Source organism: Canis lupus, chromosome 23 (assembly GCF_003254725.2).
Source record: "Canis lupus dingo isolate Sandy chromosome 23, ASM325472v2, whole genome shotgun sequence".
Classification (NCBI taxonomy): domain Eukaryota; kingdom Metazoa; phylum Chordata; class Mammalia; order Carnivora; family Canidae; genus Canis; species Canis lupus.
Window position 1 is genome coordinate 25,572,719 of NC_064265.1, and position 18,079 is coordinate 25,590,797.

Consider the following 18,079-nt stretch of genomic DNA (forward strand, 5'->3'; position numbering starts at 1 on the left):
AGTAGTGTACACTGTAGTTCTTAAGTCCAGTCCCTGATCCAGCCAGCATCTAGCATCATCTTGAAGATTGTTAGAAATACAGATTCTATTGTCTCTGCTGAACCAGAATCTGAGACGGGTCCAGGAATCTGTTTTAACTAGCCCTGCAAGTGATTCTGTTGTCCACTAAAGTTTGTGAGCCACTGCTGTATAGTGATAAAGTAATTGAAGTCAAAATAAACATTTATGAATCCCTGACATATACATAGATAGAACCCAAAAGAAAGCAGTTTTCAACTTCAGATCATTTCTATGAGATCCAATCTGTTTCATCCAACTTCTCTTTATCAGTTCACTGCTATTTCCCCCAACCCCTTCTTTTTCTCTTAATATACATTCTTTCTGTATCCATTTTGCAAGATGACCTTAGGTAGAGTTTTCAGGTAAATTCCAAGTTACTTTACCTATTAATTACTAACCAAATATTTCTAACAATATAGGGATGCTAGTATTTAATGATTAGTGTTATGTTTCACTTTTTACTTAAAAACTAATTTCAAATCTATAAGTAGTTCACTTAAAATGATGAGAACAGACTTTTGTCAGTGCCAGGCTGGTGATTCCATGAAGGAATAGGCAGGTAACCCTGAAAGGAATGGGTCATGTACTCCAAAATGGCTGGTGGAAATCATTAGGACTTGATGGTTTACACCTGCAGCCTGAAGGATTAACTGTTGTTACCAGCAACTGCAGATTGACCTCAGGAATGAAATGGAGTCTAAGGCAGAGAGTGGCAAGTGAAATCAGGAAAAAAAGATGGCCAGGAAGAATTTTACTAAGAGTGAACTAGAGCCCATGATAATTATAGGCAGTTCTGTTTGAAAAGCATTTGTGTGTTTCTTGCTACTCAAAGTGTGGTCCATCGATCACACTTTGCAGCACTGCATTATCTGAAAGTTTGGTGGAATTTTAGGTCCCATACGAGGCTAGTCTACTGACTAAGAATTAACATTTTAACAAGATTCTCAGGAGATTTGCATGCACATTAAAAATATAGAGAATCACTTGATTAGTATGTTAGATTGGATCAAAGATTGAGAGTAAAGGCAAATAGTTAAGTAATGTCACACTTTTATATGAAGACAAATTCTCTATAGCTATGGTAGTTCCAAAGGAATTTTCACAAATACAGTGCTGTTGCAATTGTAGAAGGAATTACTGTACTGGCCTGATTCACTTGATTTTGAAATAAACCCAACATGGAAATTGAAATTTGATTAATTTTTCAATTTATATTGTATTGTCTTTCCCCCAAAGGAGAAGTTTTAAAGTTAAGGTGATACAAGTATTGGGGGGTGGGGGGGGGGGGGTGGGGGGGAGCTTAGGCTTTCTTAATTTGGTTTTTAAAAAGCAATAAAAATATTTAGATTTTGATATTTTTAAAACTCTGTTGCTTCATCTCAGGAAGTAACCAAAAAAAAAAAAAAAGTAAGGTTTTTCTTTTTTTTTTCCACAATATCAGAAGAAAAATTTATAAATTTAGGTAACTTGTCACACCATTTTCAGTTTAATTCAGAGCTGAGGAAAAATAACTTACAGCTAACTTTAAATTATCCATATTAGAAAGAAGCAGAATAGTTTAAGAAGTGAATGTTTAGTAAAAAAAAAAAAAAAAAAATTAATAAGGTGAATTACAGAAGACCAGGTTATTTGGGTTGAGGCTAAACCAAGTTTACTTAGATGTAAAGTCATCATTTAACAAGTGATCTCAGAAGTTTGATCTCACATGCCATCCTAGCTCCTCTCTGAGGTTTACAAAGCAAATTTCACTGAGGCTTCAAGAAGCTGACTAGCTTACCCAAGTATCCATAGCTGGTATCTAATGAAGCAATGTCTAAAACTTTTGTCTTCAGACTCCTGGGTCAAATGTCATCCTATTTCAAAAGCATAAAATAAATAGCCCTCGTAGTTGTAAAACATCCACGTAAAATTATATAATTAAAAATAAATTTTAACAAGTGGTTAAATTATGTACATTGTCAACCCTGTATAGAAATTAACAGACCATTCTATGGAATAGAATAGAAAATCCATAGACAGATTCAAGTATATATAAAAATTTGTGTTATACCAATAGTAAATAGATATTAAGTATGTTCTGTATGCTTACATGTATTAACATGATAAAGATGACTTCACATTTAGGGAAAAGAATAAATTACTCAGTAAATAGTGTTGAGACAATTATCTGAGAAAAATTAGGTCCTTCTCCAAGTCCATATGCTGAAATTAATTCCATAAAGATTTAAAGGTAAAAAGTAAAACTGCAAAACACTAGAAAAAATAGTTGAATATTAATTATTCTTGGGTGTGAGAAAGCCTTTCTACATGTGATTTCCAAGCAAAAAAAATCGAGAGATTTTGGTAAATAAAATGTTAACTGTATGGGAGAAAATGCCATCAACTCAGGACAAACTGGGAAAAATACTTGCAACTATATTATAAAAGATTAATATTCTTAATATATTAAAATCTTTCACAAATAAATAGGAAGTCTAATAGCTGAATAAAGAAATGGGCAAATGTATAGACACCTTGATATTAGTATGCACAGATGTACTAATAAGCATATGAAAACATTTAATTTAGTAATCGTAATCAAAGCCATGCTAATGAAAGCAACAATGATATGTTGTTTACCTGTTGGATTAACAAAGGTATACACCCTGTGTTGGGAAAGTTTCATCAAAAGGATCGATTTGGAGTCTTGTTTCACAATTCATAAAACTGTGCATAACCTTTACTCTTAAGTCCATTACTGGGAATTTATTCAAAGGAAATATCTGTGCATAGAAATAGAATTGGAAAGCCATACATCAAGATTATTTGTGGGCTATGATATTATGGGTATCTTTTTGTTTTCTTTCTGCTTTCAGTTTTATTTTTTGGCTTTTCTGAAACAAATATGGATTATTTATGAAATAAGGAAAAATTAATCTAAGGTTGAACTTATTAAAGTTCATTTTTCCTTATTAAAATTAATTTCTTTATTTCATAGGTAAAATACTTAAAACCACCTGTTTTAAATGTAGATTAAACAATTCCCTTTGGGGCACCTGGGTGGCTCAGTTGGTTAATAGCATCTGCCTTCAGTTCAGGTCATGATCCTGGGGACCTGGGGTCCTGGGATCAAGCTTTGCACCGAGCTCTCTGCTTCTGCCTCTCCCTTTGCCTGCCTGCCTGTTTGTGCACTCTCTCTCTCTGTCAAATAAATAACATCTTTAAGGAAAAATAAACATTTCCCTTTAACTTAACACTATGTGGTGGTGCTAACTCTAGAAATATAGCTGAACTGTATCTGTTACAGTTGTGTATTGTGATTTCTTTCTTCAATATTCAGCTTGAATAACCACTTTACAATTATTTCTAATATTCTATTAATATCTTCCCAGAATACTTGGCTTCACTGTGGTGCTTTAAATGTTTTACCACATTTAAATACCTCTTATTGGTAGTCACCTCCTTAGAAGAGTGAATAAGAATGTGAGTCAGCCTGCCTGGAACTGAACCCAGCTCTACCACTTTGGCTGTGTGATCTTACAGAAGAGTAACTTGCACATCTAAACTGCAGTTTCACATCTGCAAAACGAACATAATCCCTTTAAGAGTTCAGAAATTAAATGAAGTGCTACAGGTAAAGCTCTCAAATAGTAATCACTCAAGTAAATGTTAGCCAGTGTTGTTATAACTTAAGACAAAATGTTTTATAGGAAAATACAGTTTTATAATAGGAATAACATACAAAATATTTGCATATTTTTCTTAAAATCATTATTGTAATATATTCATTATGCAAAACTAAGGGAATTCTGTGAATATGAATGTGACATTTTCAGAGACTTGAATTTGCATGGGCCAGTGCCTGTAGTTCAAGAGTTTCTCTACAAAGTGGTGATCCAGTGGGCACTGACTAAAAAACACAGGGATGAGTATTTGGAACTATGGATAACTCACAGAAGGAGAAATACACTTACTTTATATTTATGAATTAGAATTGCTAGAATTACTGGAAAGGAAGCTGGTTCGCCTCTGTCACTGACTCCAGATTCCGTTATGCTGATTTATCCAATGTTCTTTCTAATCTGGAAGGGAGTGTGGAGAATCCAAAGAAGACATTCCAAAGTGTCCTGGGTGTGTTCTCCTTCTCAGTTTCCCCACATGAAACTAGAGCTGCTTTTGTTAAAGGTACAGTGACACATCTTAGCCTGTACTTTCTTTCTGCCGGATGTACATTTTTTCCGTCTGCTCACTCTATAAATGAGGTTATCAGCATAGTGGCCAGTGAAACCTCACATCCCAGAGGCTGTGAACTTGCCTAGCCCTTGAGCATGCTTGCTTCCCAGCATTGCTGCCGCCACCTCCCTGCTTGTGGTAGCAGCTAGAATTAAATGAGAACAACTACTTTGGGGACTCTCAGACCTCCGGGTAACTGAGGGCTCCATTTGTCCTGATGTGGTCGTTCAGAGCACAGGAGCATTGACCCTTTGATTCTTCCTTATTGCGAACTTTTGAAACAGTGTGCAGGCTAGAACTGGGTAGCTGCCTGGTCCTTGGATGTGGTGATCCATTCCCAGTGTGGCAGGGACTCAAGTATGAGATGGAAATACAGCTACTAGCAACCGTTTCAAAGTTTTATCTTTCAAATATTAAATAAGTAAACAGATTTCTCACATTAACATTCATTTCATCCTAAAGTTCATTTTCCTTAATTGATCTTTTTAGTCTTCTGCTGCAAGACCCTTGATTATTTTCTCTCTGGCAATTTTAGGTATTGACCAACATCCTTCTTTTTTTCTTTTCTTAATGTAATCTCCTTGCCCCTGATTAAAAGGACTGTCTCCTAATTCTGTTAGGTAAATTCAATGCAGATGATATGCAAACTATTATAGATGGTGAATTTTCAGCTATATGCTGTGTACATACAGGTGTAGGCCTATGTATATCCTTTTCAATGCCACATTTATAGATTTCTATATACCAATTTATGAAGATCAATTTCTCTGAATTACTAACCATGGAAATATGTGGGGCAACATAGATGACCATTATTACTGCTCAAATTCTTTACTTCAAGTAGTTTGTTCTAACACACAAGTCACTAAATGGTTTTTCAGAGAAAACTTAGCTTGATGGGTCGTCATATAAGCTATTTGACATTTGTCCCCAGTCAGACCGGATGCCACATGAAAAATTTACTCAGGCAAGAAGCTCCTAGGAATAAACAGTTCTCTAGTGTTGCTCACAGGGGACTCGGCAAGGTGAGCGGAACTTCAACTTGTCACGGATGCACTGTTCTGACAAACATAAGTAGATGCTAATGGCTAAATCGTGACAGAATAAAGTCCCACAACCATATGGCTAATTGCCACAACAATATCTTCAGTGTTATTAATCAAGTTTTCATAGTGTGCCATGATAATTGGAATAATTAGAAACAGCATAGGCATTGCTTGTCTCTACCACACATTTTGCAGACAGGGACCTCAAAAAACCACAGTTACACATCCAATACTGTATTGTTTAATGCTGTCTTTTCCTCAAAAATACTTTGGTTAATGAAATAACTGCTTGCCATAGGTGTATTTTGTGTGATCTTCTGGAGGGGCACAAGTATCTAAATGAAACCATTAAAACCCCTGTGTATATGTTTAAATAGGCAATATTCCTTTAAGGCAGGAGTAGAAATCTGCCCATCTTGGATCTTATAGTTTGAAAGATGAATTCATTGTACACTAATTTGGATGATGGACATTCATTTTTTGGTCATATATTTCCCGTTTTAGCTAATTTAGTTAAGAAAATGAGGAATTAGAAAGCAGTTGAATAAATTACAAGATGTAAGTATTTGCATAATTTGTTTCAGGCAGATACTACATACCAGTGCTCCCAAAATGAATTATTTTGAACATGTCTTTCAATTATGGATGAAGTAAATATTACCATCTTCAATATCACAATTGAAACTTATATTTTCATGTTGCTAATATTGAAATATACTCACTTCAGTCACTTATAAACTAATATTCCTTCCTTCATCTTAATAGTGGAACAAGAATTCATTTGTGTTTGACACAATGCTCTAATTAAGAGGGCTTTTTGGGCTGCTCTGCTTTGTGAGGAGGTAACTGGACAGGAAAGGCAGAAGATTGATGATAGCCAGCACCTTGGTGGCACAGAAGCATTTAGGCAGACAGAGAAAGGGAAATGGCTGCTATGGTGTCTATTATGAAACAGCTTCTCTATTTTTGAATATGTAAATAGTCATAGTTCTGAATTCTTTACCATTTCAATTTTTGTTTTCCATGCTCTCTTCTGTCCCATTGCATTCCTTACTAGGAACAAGTCAAACTACATTTTTCTAGAATTTCAGAGTCACTGGTATCTTCGGTTAAAAAATATCCCCCAAACTCCCCAAATAAAAATCACTAATTTAGGAGTATTTCACTATACCTTTACAGTTACCTAGGCCCAAAACTGTTGCTTCAGTAAATCTTGAACTTCACAAAATTTAAAATCACTGTGTTACTCAGTTTCTTTTATTTAAACGAGTCTTCTCTTTTCCTGCCTCCCTTTGCTTCTTCATGATTAGAGACAGAATTAAGCAAAATGGGAATTGGAAATACGAAATAAGAAAGCAAAAATACCTGATTTTCTTTCAGTCAATTGCTGGTTATTCACTTTGTGAATAAAATTATTTAGACCTTTTATTTCTTCTACTTCATGTTTTTTTACTATTCATTAGATGGAGGTCAGACAGGAAAAAATAAAACTTTATTTTGGAACTCTAACAGTTATAAAAAAACTGATGTAGAGGAAAATTTTAAATCAAGTGTCCAAAATGATGCTTGGATTATATGTAGATTTTATTTATTCATGTGCTGCTTTTGTGTACATCATTTAAATTGCAAGATTGCAATCCTTTGTATCAATCAGGATGCTTTGGCTGCAGATTGAAAAAAACTCTCTACCTTGAACTGGCTCAGGCATTTTAAGGAATTATTTAACAAAGCCGAAGTCTAGAGGTACTGTGACTCAAGAGACAGAGTTAAAGATTCACGTTTTTTCTGTATGTCCACTGTGCTAACCTCATGGTCAGCTTCTTAAGACTCATTCTCTTATAATCACAAATTACTTGGGGCTTCAGGCTTCCTCATTTTAGTCCCCCCATGAATAAAAGAATGAAACCTTCCATCAAATACAAAACAATAGTTTCTTTCAGCCCAGTTGGACTAAATTAAATCATGTCCCTACCCCAAACCAAAAACAGTTTCTAAGGGAGAATATTGTTTACTTTAGACTAATGGGGATCTGCCTTTCAAGCAGTAGTTCTTAAATTGTGTCCTCTGGACCAGCAGCATCAGCATTCCCTGGAAACTGTTAGAAATGAAAATTTTCGGGTTCCACCTCAAACCCACTGAATCAGAAACTCGTAGGGCCCAGCCATCTGTGTTCTTTAAAACTCATCAGATAATTTTGGTGCTTGTTATGTTTGAGAACCACTGTCTTCTAGAACAAGGAATGCTATCAGCTTCCTTCTGAATAATATTGGGGAGACTTGCATGGCTGAACTAAATCAAGTTTGTTTAGGAAGGAATATTGCCAGAATAGATTTTTGGTAGACAGTCACTTTCACTATACTTTAATAAAGTATAAAATAATAAAAATAAAATGTAAAACAATAAAAATAAAATGCAAGCTTCTCTTTTGCATTTTTCATTCATGAAAGACATAGAGAGGCAGAGAGCCAGGCAGAGGGAGAAGCAGGCACCCTGCAGTAAGCTCAACGTGGGACTTGATCTCAGGACCCCGGGATAACACCCTGAACTCAAGGCAGACGCCCAGCCACTGAGCCATGGAGGCATCCCTTGCAAAGTTATTTATGAGTGATGTACTGTCCATCATTTCTAATGAAACTCAACTATACCAAATTCTTTTCCTGTTAGATGTGGCAGACAGTGCTGTTTATGCACCTAAAATTCATTTGCTCTTACTTCCTTACTAAAATAACTCTAATATGGAGTTTGTTGGATTTTTCTGTTGTTGTTTTTGGAATGATATCCTCACCTTCAGGTGTGCAGTGTGACACAGTCCTGACCAGTCATATTTAATTTCCAGTCACCTGCTGGGGTTTTAGATCAAAAATTTGCTTTCCAACATTGGCCCCCCCATCCTTTCTTCTTATCACTTTTTCTTTGCTGTGTGATGGCTGTAGATGCAACCACCATTTTGCATCTTGGAATGAATGCCAAAGAGAAATTGAAGAACCAAAGTCAGCAATCACATACAACAGACTTCTAGTTACAGGAGAAAAAACAAACTTCATATTTTAGACACTGTTTAATTTTGTTTTACTTGGAACCAATTGCAATCATGACTAAATTTTTTAAAGATTTATTTATTCATAAGAGAGAGAGAGAGAGAGAGAGGCAAGACACAAGCAGAGGGAGAAGCAGGCTCCATGAAGGAAGCCTGATGTGGTACTTGATCTCAGAATTCTGGGATCACACCCTGAGCCAACGGCAGATGCTCAACTGCTGAGCCACCCAGGCCTCCCTAGTCATGACTAATTAACATAATTATTTCCATAAGGGAGAAATGTGTAACTTTCCTGTGTCTAAACTCTTTCTTCTGTTTTCTCGATCTTTTTTTTTTTTTTTTTGTCCACCAGAAAATCACTATAAAACACTTGGCATAGAGGATAACTAAGCCCGCATGCTTTAGGCTTTTATCTCCCCTTCCATACCATATTAACTATCTTCGGCAAGTTATCTAACTTCTCTGAGCCATCGTTTGCTCAAATGTAAAATGGGAATAATACTTCATTTGGCTAAAGGGATTAAATATGTAAATGTCTATACACCTTTAGCTTCATGCCTGACACATTGTAAACTCTGAAAAATGGTGATATATTCTGACAAAGCTAAATGAAGATGAAAGTTATTTATGTCTGTAAATAGTATTGTGTTCAGCAGCATAGGAATAAGGTCATAGAAAACAAGAAGTCAGCAAACCTTATTTTGTTACAATACTTATTTGGGCATTTTATTAGCAGCTTATAAAATTCTACTTAGAAGCTCATTGTGCCAAAATAAGACCTCCAGTAAGGATGAATATGCATTTTGTTTCTTCTGTCTAGATAACACCTCAACTCTTGTCTTTGGGGAAAATCATCACTTAAATTTTCCAACATAATAGTTGAAATCCATCCTGCATAATTTGATATTCCTTAAAATGCAAAATGAATCTTTATAGACTTCTTAAAGCATAGATCCTTGTTCAGATTTTTTGCTTTACCAGATAGGACCCATGCCTATTTAATTTGTGTTCTACAAGACTTAAGACTATTAAATGTGCAAATGGGCATTAATACTTCCTGCGGATAAAGTGGAGCAATTATCACCAAGGAATGGTTTTCTGCATTCTCATTCTGAGGGTTGTGGCTTTACTAGGTAGAGTCTGGGAGGGTCCTTTTCGTTATAGATTAGAGTCTTTTATTGCACTGCTACCCTGACCACTTGAATGATCCAATGAGGTAATGAATGGGTCAGGGCAAAAGTTTTTGGCATTAGGCACATACCAACTCAAAGACATCACTTATAAAATACACATACGATGATCTTCATAAAACTTACTAAAGACCCCATGTTAGATAAGACTACAACTTGCCAAGATATTTTTAGTAATACAATCCATTAAAATAATTAACCAAATTAGTATTTACCATTTTCAAAATGATCTTATAAGAAATGACTGCTTTCCTGATCTTTTGGGTATATATACTTAGATTTTAAGGCTTAGAACAAATTTAAATCTCTATTATCTTATTTTGATTAAAGGGTACATGGATAATTGATAATATAAAGGTTTTAGTATTATTCCTGAGCTAACTAGATTATCTGTGCTTTATTTGTAGATTGTTTCCCCCTGAAATTGAATGCTCTGTTTGCTTTAAATACACAAAGTCATATCTAGATCACTTTGGAAGGAATAAAAATATTATCAGTTCCAATTACCCATTTTAATATTAGCCTTGGAAGAGTTTGAGATGTTCAGAGGACAAAGTAGAAAATTTCTCCCTTGTTCTGAATCCTTTCAGTACAATTCTATAGAGATATGAAAACCATTTATGTAGAAATTTGTATCAAAAGCTGACTTACCAAGGTTTTGATGTTTGGGTTTAGCTAGATTTTGAAGTGAAAGACCAAATCTCACAATCCTTAGGATGAGAAAGGTATGTTTTTCTTGTCAGTGAGGTTATATCTTAGAAGATTTAGGCTGTCTTTAAAGGTATCAATTAAGAAATTGGAAGTCTTCAGTTTTGTGGTCAAGCAGTCCTAGGTTTTAATCTTGGCCCCATCACTTGCATAGCTCTGTAACCTTTGGCGAGGTACTTACGCATCTTTGAGCTATAACTGCTTCATCTGTAAAATGGAGACATGATAATTATCTCCTAGAATTGATGTAAACATGAATGAAAATAACATAAAATATTCAAAACAAGGGTCTTCAGTAAATGTTAGTTTCCCTCTGAATTACCAAAGTCTATACATACTTTAAGAATTAACATTCATTTAAATTTCTAAAGCTGGTTTAGTGGGCAACTAATATTCGATAAAGGAGGAAAGACTATCCATTGGAAGAAAGACAGTCTCTTCAATAAATGGTGCTGGGAAAATTGGACATCCACATGCAGAAGAATGAAACTAGACCACTCTCTTTCACCATACACAAAGATAAACTCAAAATGGATGAAAGATCTAAATGTGAGACAAGATTCCATCAAAATCCTAGAGAAGAACACAGCCAACACCCTTTTTGAACTCAGCCACAGTAACTTCTTGCAAGATACATCCACGAAGGCAAAAGAAACAAAAGCAAAAATGAACTATTGGGACTTCATCAAGATAAGAAGCTTTTGCACAGCAAAGGATACAGTCAACAAAACTAAAAGACAACCTACAGGATGGGAGAAGATATTTGCAAATGACATATCAGATAAAGGGCTAGTTTCCAAGATCTATAAAGAACTTATTAAACTCAACACCAAAGAAACAAACAATCCAATCATGAAATGGGCAAAAGACATGAACAGAAATCTCACAGAGGAAGACATAGACATGGCCAACATGCACATGAGAAAATGCTCCGCATCACTTGCCATCAGGGAAATACAAATCAAAACCACAATGAGATACCACCTCACACCAGTGAGAATGGGGAAAATTAACAAGGCAGGAAACAACAAATGTTGGAGAGGATGTGGAGAAAAGGGAACCCTCTTACACTGTTGGTGGGAATGTGAACTGGTGCAGCCACTCTGGAAAACTGTGTGGAGGTTCCTCAAACAGTTAAAAATATACCTGCCCTACGACCCAGCAATTGCACTGCTGGGGATTTACCCCAAAGATACAGATGCAGTGAAACGTCGGGACACCTGCACCCCGATGTTTATAGCAGCAATGGCCACGATAGCCAAACTGTGGAAGGAGCCTCGGTGTCCAACGAAAGATGAATGGATAAAGAAGATGTGGTTTATGTATACAATGGAATATTACTCAGCTATTAGAAATGACAAATACCCACCATTTGCTTCAACGTGGATGGAACTGGAGGGTATTATGCTGAGTGAAGTAAGCCAGTCGGAGAAGGACAAACATTATATGTTCTCATTCATTTGGGGAATATAAATAATAGTGAAAGGGAATATAAGGGAAGGGGGAAGAAATGTGTGGGAAATATCAGAAAGGGAGACAGAACGTAAAGACTGCTAACTCTGGGAAACGAACTAGGGGTGTTGGAAGGGGAGGAGGGCGGGGGGTGGGAGTGAATGGGTGACGGGCACTGGGGGTTATTCTGTATGTTAGTAAATTGAACACCAATAAAAAAATAAAAAAATAAAAAATAAAAAAAAATAAAATATGAAAAACAATAAAACTGGTTTAGATGATAAGTAGGAAATACTCCTTCTGTTCTCCAGGTGGCTCATAAAGTCGGTATCCTTTATAAAACTGGTAGTTAAGTAATACCTCTACTCTCCACAGTTACTCCTCTACCTCCTCACCTCTAGCTTCCTATTCTCATGGGCACATCTGGAATCTTTTTATTTCCAGTACTTGGACCATCTCAAAAATTTCCACCTCAGATATGCTACTACTCTGACTTGTCTTCACTCCTTTCATTATCCTGTCTCCAACTCCAGGTGAACATCCAGTTCATATATCCTACTGCTTATTTGTTGTCGTTTATTCCACTGTTATCCTCAATTCTTCAGCTCCTTCTCTGTGCCCTCGTTTTAATTATTCCCTTGTATTTACTCCCAGCACTTTTGCCTCTTCATACGTCTGTGTTATTTGACTAGCAAAACCCACACCCTACTAGTGATTGTAAGTGAGCAGCTAGAGTGGTAGGAAAAACAGCCATGCTTAACTGATGTCACTTTCTCTAGCTTCAAGTAGGCCCTCAGCACTCTGTAGAATCCCTGCTGTATCTCTTCTTAAACATCCAGTACTTCTCTCCAACCCACCACCTTCCCCAGTACGCTTGCTGCTTATTTCACTAAGGACACGGAAGGGAACTTTCTCACATTTCAATAAGCAGATCTTTGGGTCTTCTTAGTATCTCCCAGTTCCCCTCAACAACTGACCTTTGGCTCTACACTTAAGTGTCCTGCTGTCTGCTGCGCAAAGAATGTATTCCTGCAGTTGTATCTTTTTATTTCTGTATTATTAATTTGAACATGCTGTAGTCTCCCTCATCTGAAGGATACACACATCCCTCTCCAACTATTTCCTATTCCTCACTACCCTTTACAGGAAAACTGCCTATACAAAGTAGAGGGGTAACACAATGGCATTTCTTTCAGTCTCTTAAAACCACTCCTAGGCTGCCCCCTACCCTGCCCCATTCCAATGCACATTCCACATGTGGCTCGAACTCACAACCGTGAAACCATGAATCACATGCTCTTCCAACTGAGCCAGCCAGGCACCGCTGCCTACTTTATTTTTATTAATAGCACTTTTAATTTATTATGTATTTATTAGTTTATATTCTAAGTGCCCCACTACAGTTAAGTTCCTGGAAGGCAGGGACTTTGTCTTGTTCATTGCTGTCTTCAGCACCTACAATGGGCTATGGCATATATAATAATATTCTTAATAAACATTTGTGAATGAATAGATTACATTTTTTTTTTTTTAAGTTCTCTGGTATAAAAAATCATTAGGTATTTAATGAACATCTGTACTGTGGAGAGTGTCTGTAATCAGAGGAAGAACAATGGAGACAGACATAGAAGAGCTAGACAAGTGTGTGTCATCACAGAGGCTGGGGAAGAAGAAAGTTGCCAGATGTTGGGTTTTGTCAATAGAAACAAATGTTAAAGAATGTGAGAAAAGCACTACAAGAGATTAAAGAATTAGTGAATGGAGTTAAAAAGGAGTTGCAACTTTGTTAGACCTAAACAATGAGTCAAGTTGCTGGAGCTGGAGGTTAGAAGGTCAATAAGGAGGAGCCTGACTAATCCAGTTAGGAGTTTGAACTCTGACCTCATGCAAGTCGACTAAGGATTATAAATAGGGGAATCCCAAGATCAGATTTTAATGGTAGGAACACATTCAGGGCATTGTATGGAGAGGGAACTGCAGAGAGGCCAGGCTGGGGACAGAAGAGCAATGCAATCAGATGGCCCAAAGGTGATATCTGGACTCTACTGAAAAAGAGGAGAAAAGAATGGATCAGAAAGTATAAAGTAGTATTTATTAGATGTTGAGGAAGATGGCAGGTGAAATGAGACAGGAGTGAATAATATTCTGATTTTTGCTTGGGCACTTGAGATGAAGAGCGCAGCAGGAGCAACTTTGAAGGGAAAAACGAATTCCCTGTTGGAAGTGTTGGGTGCTTACAGGATAGCCAGGTGATGAAGCCCAGTGATTAAGCAGGTTTATATGTAAGTCTGAAAGTCAGAGGGGGGTTACAATCTGGGGAGGGGAGTTGGGAAATAGCACAAAAATGCCTGGGAGGGACTTGTCTCTTCCTTCACCAAAGGAGGAGGTGGAGAAGGTGGGTGTGAGTGCTGGTAATTTTGTGGTTTCATGGTGGGAAAATGGGAGAAGTTCTGCCTGAAGCCTGCAGAATAGGAACCGAGGCCATGTATTGAGAATAAAGGTTGGAAATGGCAGGTTGGGAGGTTTGAGGACATCAAAGAAAATTTGAAATAGCCACTGTGATGAAACTGAGAGCGACTGACAAGCAGCAGCTTGAGAAAATTCCAGGAGGAGCTGAGGGTACCACCAAGATTGAATAACTGGCCTCACACAGGGAACTGCTTTTAGAGGATTGTTCTGAAGAACCAGTCAGCTACCTACATGCCTACAGATGGAATGGAAGAGTGATAGAAATCAAAAAGGCTTCAAGTCAGAGACCAGAGATTTTAAACTGGACAGAAAAGGGAACAGTGATGGGAGGAGGGGCCTGGTGGATGGAGTTCAGAAGGTCTAGGACTTAGAATTTGTAATGCAGGGAGATGGGATGACTGAGAGGTGGCCAAGGTAAAATTCGAAAACTGTTTGGTCTGCTGCGTTTTGTTCACAGTGACCCTGGGTGGTTTCTATAAGTGAAGAAGGAGCAGTAATTTGTAATGGAAATATCTTACCAATATTCCTAAATTTTTCCTAAAAGTGCTTTGTATCTATTTCCAGTGATAAAGAATAGAGAAAGTAAATGCTTATCAAAGACTAGAAATTCAAAAGGTAAGAGGATGAAAGATGACAGAACCAGGGCAGTACTTCTTATCTTTGAAATATTTATTCCTGGTCCCCAGATTGCATATTTAGGAAGTGGGGCCAAGGACTGTGAGACAAAGACAAGATGCAGGCAAGAGGTAGCATGGAAAAAAAAGTCACTGGACGTAGGAGTCAGGAGAGCTACTTTCTGGAGTCACTTCAGTAATTTTAACTATTCCTTTTTATGTTAATAATCTAAGATCTATTTTTGTGATGACTTTCTAAAATTGAGTTTCTAATCATTTGGTGTTTTGCAAGTTGTATTTTTTTTATTGTTGTATTTTATCCTCCATAAGGTCAAGGGTCATATTATATTTTTGCATGTTTGTGCTTCCATAATAAATAAGCAATTATTGGCTAAAAGTGAAACTACCAAATTTCCATACAATTAAGGTAATCAGGAAGCTCCTGTTTAAAAATTACCACTTTTAGGTCATGCAGCCTGTCAAGGTATAACATGTACACATATAGCTTATTTGTTCCTCGGCATCAAAGCTGAATATTTCCCCATTATTTATGCCTAGTGTAGTATTCTGTAAAGTGTGTTTGTTATATAAGCCCATTTATGTTGATGGATGGCTTAGTAGAGACTTAGAACAATGATTCTGAAATGATCATCAAGTTATCCCTACGGATGTTATAAAGGACCTAAGCATGGTGTCTCCCATAATTAATATACTGTAATTCTAGCAGCAGAAACTTCTGCCATCCCCTGGCTGTGCAGGAAAGATGCCTTTTAATGGCGTGAAGTGGTGCTTACAGGAGTTCTGTCCATTCTGGACACAAGACAAACCTGAAGCATCTTGCTGGTTCCAGGTCTTTTTTATTCCCCCCTCTTTCCTCGGTGCTGTCCACTGAATATGTCTTTATTAAAATTACTGTTTCCTCTTCCCTTACCTTGAATGTAATAATGTTATAAACAATTGATACCAAATCATTTATACCAAATGTCTGATGGACATAATTCCAGTACTTGTGGGTTCACATTGTAAACCCCAAAACCTTATTCATCGTATATAATGTTTTGAGATTTTTTTTTTTCAGTTGGGGAAGTTTTATTAATAGAACTATGTTATTCTGGGCCCCCATTTCTAATATATGAAGGCCTAATCACCTCGTGTTATAGAAAATAACTCATATTTTAGAAAGTAACTGAAGCTAGCAGTTCAGCATTGCAATCTTTCAAGGAGCTGTCAAGCATAAGGAAGGAGGAGTACTGTACTGCAGGGTCAGATTTAGAAGTCTCAGTTTTGCCACTGTCTCATTTTTGACCCAGACAAGTCACTTCACTTCTCAATTTCCTCATTTGCCTGTTTGCCACTGGCCTGCCAGATGGTTGCTGGTGGGTAATCTATGGCAGGTTAAGTCAGTAGAGAAACAGCAGAACACTTATTGGAAGACGAGCAGTTCTTAGCAATAGATATAAAAACAATGATTGTGTCCTACCCAGATTACCTGTCATATGTGCCGACGAAGACAGTACTAGCAGATCTAGTCATGTCCAGTTCTAACATACCATGGTTCTTAACTGGATTTTACAAAAATGACTTAAGGATGTTTGTTCAAGAACGATGTATGCCAGGTACTGGTTTTATAGTAGTGGGGGGAAAAAGCAATGAACAAAAAATCCCTGCCTCTAATGGAGCTTCTATAATACTGGGGGAGATAGACAGTAAACATAAAACATGGATTATGTCAGGGAATATTAAGTGGTACGGAGAAAAGTAGATAGGAAAAGGATCCAAAGAGTACTGGAGGACTTCAAATTAAGAGTTGAAATTTTTAATTGGATGGTCAGAGAACTTCTCACTGAGAAGATAACATTTGAGTAAAGACCTGAGGTAGCTATGGGAGCAGATCATGCATGTGTCTGATGAAAAGCCTCTAGGCAATTGATATTACAAGTACCAAAGTCCTAAAGCAGGCCTATGTCTGCTGTGCTCAAAGTATAGCAAAGAAACCAATAGGCTGAAACAAAGGAAGCCAGTAAGAAGTACAGTAGTAAGAAATGAAGTCAAAGGGTATAACCAGGTTGTGTAAGGTCTTGAAACCCAGTTTAAGGATTTAGGCTTTTTCCTGAGATGATATGCCAGGAAATTTGAACAGTGGCATGACTTACGTTTTAAAAGGATCACCTTAGAATCAGTGATGAGAATGAACTGTACCGAAGACAAGGGCAAAAACAGGGAAGTCAGTTAAGAAGTTATTGAAATAATAATGATTTTCCACTAGAAGTAATTTTCTACCAAATAAGCTCCACGAGGACAGGGATTTTTGTCTGTTTTGATTACTGCCATAACCTCACTATTTATAATTGTAGTTGGCATATATTAGGCCCTCAAATATTTTTTAATTACATGAAAGACTAAATGTTTGGTTAGTCAAGGTGAAAGATGATGGTGGTATCAGCAAAGTAAAGTTGGTATCGAGATGGAAGACCAGGGTGCTGTCAATAAAGTTGGTGACAAATGGTCAGATTATGAATATATTCTGAGGTAAAACTTGTAAGATTTGCTGATAGACTAAATGTGGGTTGTGAGAGGAAAAGAAATCAAGGAAGATTCTCAGATTATTGGTTGCTGAGCAACCAGAAGGGTGGAGTTGCTATTTGATCAATTGGGAAAAGTGGTGAGAGAATTGGGAGTTTGGCATTGGATATTTTTAGTTTGAAATGACATTTTAATATTCAAATAGAGAGGTTCTGGTTCCAGGTGAAATGCAGCAGGTACACTCTACTCTGTGTCCCACTACATGCAGCTATAAAGGCTTATCAGAACGAATGAAATAGCCATATGAGAAGTTGGAGATAACTAAAAAAGACACCTTGGAAGACCAGAATTTGAAGCATCACCAAAGTGGCAATGAATTTGCCATTTCCCACCCTCCAGTGTCCCCACGTGGATGGGATACAGCTCTGCTCTCTTTGATTTATCAGCTTTTTTCTTTATCAGTGTTTTGAATATCAGAACAAATTTTTCCCTGGTTTCTATAAAGTATTATTTTGTGTGTAGTACTTGTTTATATTTCCATGAAAATATTTGATCTTCCTCAGATTTTTTCCTTACATGTGACATTCCTAGTTCTCTAGAAAATGAATAAAGCCACGCAGAATTGATCTATTCTACCATCTTTTTCCCCACTGAGCTTTAATAGTAACTCAGATTTTTAAAAATTCTTTGACTTATTGACCTTTTGTTATTTGGTTGCTTTTAGCATTCAAGGTCTTTGTGACTTAAATTGCCTGTTTGTTTGTTTGG

General features: G+C 36.8%; 1 protein-coding gene and 1 long non-coding RNA gene across 22 annotated transcripts in view; one reads left to right on the forward strand and one right to left on the reverse strand.

Annotated features, from left to right (window-relative positions):
* TBC1D5 (TBC1 domain family member 5) overlaps positions 1–18,079 on the forward strand; it is a 544,381-nt gene that overhangs the window by 365,199 nt on the left and 161,103 nt on the right. The window lies entirely within an intron of this gene.
* The window catches only part of LOC112661025 (uncharacterized), a 121,374-nt gene that overhangs the window by 84,527 nt on the left and 18,768 nt on the right, over positions 1–18,079 (reverse strand). For 2 of the 3 annotated variants that reach the window (XR_003137377.3, XR_003137378.3), the window contains one exon: positions 10,197–10,460. This is a non-coding gene — a long non-coding RNA (uncharacterized LOC112661025). Of the gene's footprint in view, positions 1–8,103; positions 8,272–10,196; positions 10,461–18,079 lie in introns of all 3 variants that reach the window. The other variant, XR_004808670.2, reaches the window with a different exon arrangement.